Consider the following 6,213-nt stretch of genomic DNA (forward strand, 5'->3'; position numbering starts at 1 on the left):
GGCTAGAATAAATCACATTCCCACCAAGAGGGTGCAAAGGTTTCTTTTATCCATATCTTCACTAATACTTGTTATCTCTTGTCTTTTTGATAACAGCCATTCTAACAGGTGTGAGGCATTGGTGTTTTGATTTGCATTTCCCTGATGATTGTGTTGTTGAGCACCTTTTCATATGCCTGTTGACCATTTGCATGTCTTCCATAAGGAAATGTCTATTCACTCCTTTGTCCATTTTTAAATTGGATTACTTATATTTTTGCTACTAACTTTTAGGAGTTCCTTACATATTTTGGATATTAACACCTTATTGCATATGTGGTTTGAAAATATTTTCTCACATTCCATGGGCTGGTTTTTCATTTTGTTGATTGTTTCCTTTTCTGTACATAAGCTTTTGGTTTTATGTATCCCACATGTTAAATTTTACTTTATTGCCTGTGCCTTTGGTGTTGTTTCCAAGAAGTCATTGTCACAACCAATGTCAAGGAGATTTGCCCCTGTTTTCTTCTAGGAGTGTCACAATTTCAGGTATCACACTTAATCCTTTGAGTTAATTTTTGTGAGTGATGTAAGATAAGGATGCAATTTCATTCTTTTACATATGGATATCCAGTTTTCCCAACACCATTGAATGAAGAGACTATCCTTTACACATTTTGTATTCTGGGCATTTTTGCCAAAGATTAGTTGATTATACTATGTGTAGGTTTATTCCTGGGCCTTGTATTCCATTGTCCTATATGTCTCTTTTTATGGCAGTACCATACTGTTTTGGTTACTATAGTTTTATAATATAGTTCTAAATCAGGGAGTGTGATGACTCTAGCTTTGTTCTTTTTTTCTCAAGACTGCTTTGGCTATTTGGGATCTTTTTTGGTTCCATAAAAATTGTAGGATGTTTTTCTATTTCCATGAAGAATGCCCTTGGAATTTTGATAGGGAATGCATTAATCTATAGATTGCCAAGATAGTATAAATATTTTAGCAATATGGAGTTAAGATGGCGGAGGAGTAGGGGACCCCTTTTTCAGCCGGTCCCCTGAGTCGAGCTGGATAGGTACCAGACCAGCCTGAACATCCACGGAACCAGCCTGAGACGCAGGAAGATACATCTGGATCTCTACAAATGAACATCTCCAGTGCTGAGTATTGAGGTACGAAGCGGGGAGCCGTGAAACCGCACACAGATATCGGAAGATAAATGGAAGGGGGAGGGAGCCGCTGCGTTCGGGCACCGGGAAGCGGTAGCCACCTGCACGGGGGAGTGGGCGGACTCGCGGACGGGCACCCGCGAGAGAGCAGACTGAGACCGTGAGCCGGGAGCGCGCACCACCAGACTGAAACAGAGCTCCGGTGCACTCCCTGGAACCAGACTGAGACTGGGAGCTCCAGAGCGTGGGGGCGGCTGGCGGCTGGCGGTGTTAGAAACACAAAGGAGAGAGACGCGCTGTCCCTGGAAGTGAGGGCTGGGATGCCGGCTGTGGGGCGCACATCTCGGAACGCTGCAGGGTTGAGCAGCACCAACAGAAACAGAGTTAAAGTGGCCAGAACATCAGTGGAGAACAGTCTGCGATCCCTCGGTTCTGAGACAAAAGCTGAGATTTGGCTACTGCTGCTCTGACTTTCAGAGGAGGCACAGCAAACCGCCAGGGAAAGCCGCCAGAGAACAAAAGCCTGCAAATACCGGCTCACAGTGTGCCCATCCCCATCCCCCCTCGCAGGGGACATGGAGACTCCACCCAAACAGGGTTGCCTGAGTATCGGCGTGGCAGGCCCCTCCCCCAGAAGGCAGGCTGAAAAATCAAGAAGCCCACATCCCTAAGATCCCTATAAAACAAGGGCGCATGGCCTGGGTCCCAGTCAATAATTTGGGCTCTGGACAACCCCGCAACCTCTCCTTATCAGAATGACGAGAAGGAGAAATCCCCCCCAGCAAAGAAAAGACAATGAGTCTGTGGCCTCTGCCACAGAACTAATGGATATGGATATATCCAAATTATCAGAAATGGAGTTCAGAGTTACAATGGTCAAGATGATGTGTAGACTTGAAAAAAGTATTAACGAAAATGTTAATGAGAATATAGAATCTCTAAGGGTGGAAATGAGAGCGAATCTGGCAGAAATTAAAAATTCTATGAATCAAATGCAGTCAAAACTAGAGGCTCTGACGGCCATGGTGAATGAGGCAGAAGAACGTATCAGTGAATTGGAGGATGGGTTAGAAGAAGAGAAAGCTAAAATAGAATCTGGGCTCAAAAAAATCCAATCTCAAGAATGTAGGTAACGGGAGATTACTGACTCAATGAAACGTTCCAACGTCAGAATCATCGGCATCCCCGAGGGGGTGGAGAAAAACAGAGGTCTAGAAGAGATATTTGAACAAATTGTAGCTGAAAACTTCCCCGATCTAGCAAAGGAAACAAGCTTTCATGTCCAAGAGGCAGAGAGGACTCCTCCCAAGCTCAACCACGACAAACCTACGCCACGTCACGTCATAGTGCAATTCACAAATATTAGATCCAAGGATACAGTATCGAAAGTGGCCAGGGCAAAGAAATCTCTCATGTACCAAGGCAAAGGTATCAGAATTACGCCAGACCTGTCTACACAGACCCGCAATGAGAGAAAGGGTTGGGGGGGGGCACTTTTAAAGCTCTTTCAGAGAAAAACATGCAGCCAAGGATCCTTTATCCAGCAATGCTGTCATTCAGAATTGATGGAGAGATAAAGACCTTCCAGAATCACCAGTCATTGACCAATTTTGTAACCACGAAACCAGCCCTACAGGAGATATTAAGGGGGGTTCTATAAAAGTAAAAAGGCCCCAAGAGTGATATAGAACAGAAAGTCACAATCTATAGAAACAAAGACTTTACAGGCAACATGGCATCATTAAAATCATATCTCTCAATAATCAGTCTCAATGTAAATGGCCTAAGTGCTCCCATAACGCCACAGGGTTGCTGAAATAAGTTAAATAAGTCAAGCAGAGAAAGACAATTATCATATGGTTTCACTCATCTATGGAACATAAGAAGTAGGAAGATCGGTAGGAGAAGAAAGGGATAAAGAAAGGGGGGTAATCAGAGGGGGGAATGAAGCATGAGAGACTATGGACTCTGGGAAACAAACTGAGGGCTTCGGAGGGGAGAGGGGTGGGGGAATGAGATAGGCTGGTGATGGGTAGTAAGGAGGGTATGTATTGCACAGTACACTGGGTGTTATACGCAACTAATGAATCATCGAACTTTACATGAAAAACCAGGGATGTATTGTATGGTGACTAACATAATATAATAAAGAAATATTTAAAAAAATATTTTAGTAATATAAATTCTTCTAATCCATGAACACAGAATATCTTTCCATTTTTTTGTTTTCTTTAGTTTCTTTCACCAGTGTTTTCTAGTTCTCAGTATGGATCTTTCACTTTCTTAGTCAAATTTATTCCTAAGTATTTTATTCTTTTTGGTGATATTGTAAGTTGGGTGGTGTCTTAATTTCTTTTTCAGAAAGCTCATTGTCAGTGTCTAGAAACACAGCTGATTTTGGTATGTTGTTCTGTATCCTGCAAATGTACCGAATTTATTTATTAGTTCCAACAGTTTTTTCACGGAATCTTTAATGGTTTCTTTATATAAAACCATGCCGTCTGCAAATAGATAATTTTACTTTTTTCTTTCCTACTTGGATATCCTTTATTTCTTTTCTTGACCAATTGTTCTGACTAGAATTTCCAGTACTATGTTGAATATAACTGGTGAAAGTGGGTACTGTTTTTCCTGATCTTAGAGGAAAAGCTTTCAATCTCTCCCTGTTGAGTAAGATGTTAGCTGTGGGATTTGCACATGTGGCTTTCATTATGTTGAGGTATATTCCATCTTTTTTTTAAAAAAGATTTTTTAAATTAATTCATTTATTTAAAAGAAAGCAAGAGAGAGCACACAATTGGGGGCAGGGGCAGAGGAGAAGGGTTAGGGAGAGAATTGCAAGTAGACTCCATGCTGAGTGTGGAGCCCAACTTTGGGCTCAATCTCACGACCCTGAGATCATGACCTGAGCCAATACTAAGAGTCAGATGTTTAATGGACTGAGTCACGCAGATGCCCAGAGGTACATTCCTTCTGTACCTGTTTTGTTGAGGATTTTTATCATGAAAGGATATTGAATTTTGTCAAAAACTTTTTCTTCATCTATTGAGATGATCATGTGATTTTTATCTTTCATTCTATTAATGTGGTGAGTCACACTTATTGATTTGCCTATGTTGAACCATCCTTCCATCCCAGGGGTAAATCTCACTTATTCATGGTGTAAGATACTTTTAATGTGTTGACAAATTCAATTTGCTACTATTTTCTTGAGTATTTTGCATTTATATTCATCAGGGATACTGGCCTGTAGTTTTCTTTTCTTGTAGTGCCCCTATTTGTTTTTGGTATCAGGGTAATGTTGGCCTTGTAAAATGAGTTTGGAAGTGTTCCCTTCCTTCAAACTTGTGGAAAAATTTGAGAAAGATTGGCATTAATTCTTCTTTAAATATTTGGTAAAATTAATCATGAATTCATCTAATCCTGGGATTTTCTTTGTTGAGATGTTTTTGATTACTGGCTCAATCACTTTTACTTGTTATTGGTCTAATCAGAATTTCTATTCATGATTCAGTCCTGGTAGGTTGTATGTTTCTAGGAATTTATTTACTTCTCATTGGTTATCCAAATTGTTAGTGTATAATTTTTCATTATAATCTCATGATCTTTTATATTTCTGTGTTATCAGTTATAATGTCTCCCCTTTCATTTATACGTTTTTATTTGAGTCCTCTTTTTTTTGTTAGTCTAGCTAAAGGTTTGTCAATTTTGTTCATCCTTTCAAAAAACCAAGTCTCAGTTTCATTAATTTTTTTCTGTTGTCTCCTACTCTATTTCACTTACTTCTGCTTAAATCTTTATTATTTCCTTCCTTCTGCTAACTTTGAGATTAGTTTGTTCTTCTTTTTCTAGTTTTTTGAGGTGTAAAGTTATCATTCTTTAGACTCTCACAGCCACAGTGAGGGAGATGTTTTGCCTCTCTAGAGACCCATCTGGAGATAAGCTCCTCCGTGCCCCTGAAGGAAGGTCAGCCAAATTCAATTGAATTGCAGAGCCTAAAGTAGCCATGTGATTGGCTCTAGTCCCACTTACCCAGGGCCAGGGATAATCCTGCCTGATGAGGAACTCAGCAGGTGGCATGTCCATCATGCCGGAAGAGGTAGGCCTGCGGACCTTGGTCCCAGCTGTGGACCTTGAAGTAGCCCTATACTTTGAGTCTAGCCCCTTTCAACCACAATCTGAGGGCAGTCATGCCCATCTAGGGAGCTACCCAGTGACCTGGTGGGAGCTGTCCCAGGCACCTGGTAGAAACTACACTAGGTCATGCATCTGATAATCAGCTCTGTAACCACAAACCTCATTGTAAACCCAACAGGTGCTACATGACCTGGTTCCAACTCTGCTCCACTGCGATCCTGGAGTCAATACCATGTGTTCGGGGAACTGACAGGAGAAGGTCTATCTGTCAAAACCAGTCTATAGAAACTTGAAGAAGCCTTTGCTCCTTCAAATGCATAGACACCAATGGAAGCTTACATGTATCAGGAAGCACTGGGCAAACATGACAACACCAAAGCAAACTATAGAGCTCCACTAACCGAACCCAAAGTAATGGAGATATGAATTGCTTGACAAAGAATTCAAAATAATTATCTTAAGGAAGCAGGTTGCTTAAGTTTTGATAGTTTTAATTTCTTAACTTTTAAGAAAGAATAATAATTCCTCTGCCTTACCATGATTTATGAGGATTAAATGTTAATGTATGTAAAAGACCAGGCAGACTGCCAGGTACATAAGTGCTCAGTAAATGTGAGCCATTTTGATTACCATCCAGCCAAATATTCCCGCTCACATTTCCCCTCTATATGCCATGCTTTGTGGACTCCAGGCTTTTTCCAGAGCTTACTCTGCCAGGAATATACTTTACGCCCTTGCGCATACTCACATCATTTCCAGTCTTCAAGGTCAAGTTCAAATTTTCTTCCCTTCTTCCTAACTCCAAGCTGGAGATTACTTCTTCCTTGAATTCTCATGGCACACTGTCTTTACATTTATGATGGCACATACAGTATTTTCTACTACGTATTATGGCTACTTGTGTGCCTATCTAATTTCCCAACCA

This window comes from Ursus maritimus (assembly GCF_017311325.1).
Source record: "Ursus maritimus isolate PB19 chromosome X unlocalized genomic scaffold, ASM1731132v1 scaffold_X1, whole genome shotgun sequence".
Classification (NCBI taxonomy): Eukaryota; Metazoa; Chordata; class Mammalia; order Carnivora; family Ursidae; genus Ursus; species Ursus maritimus.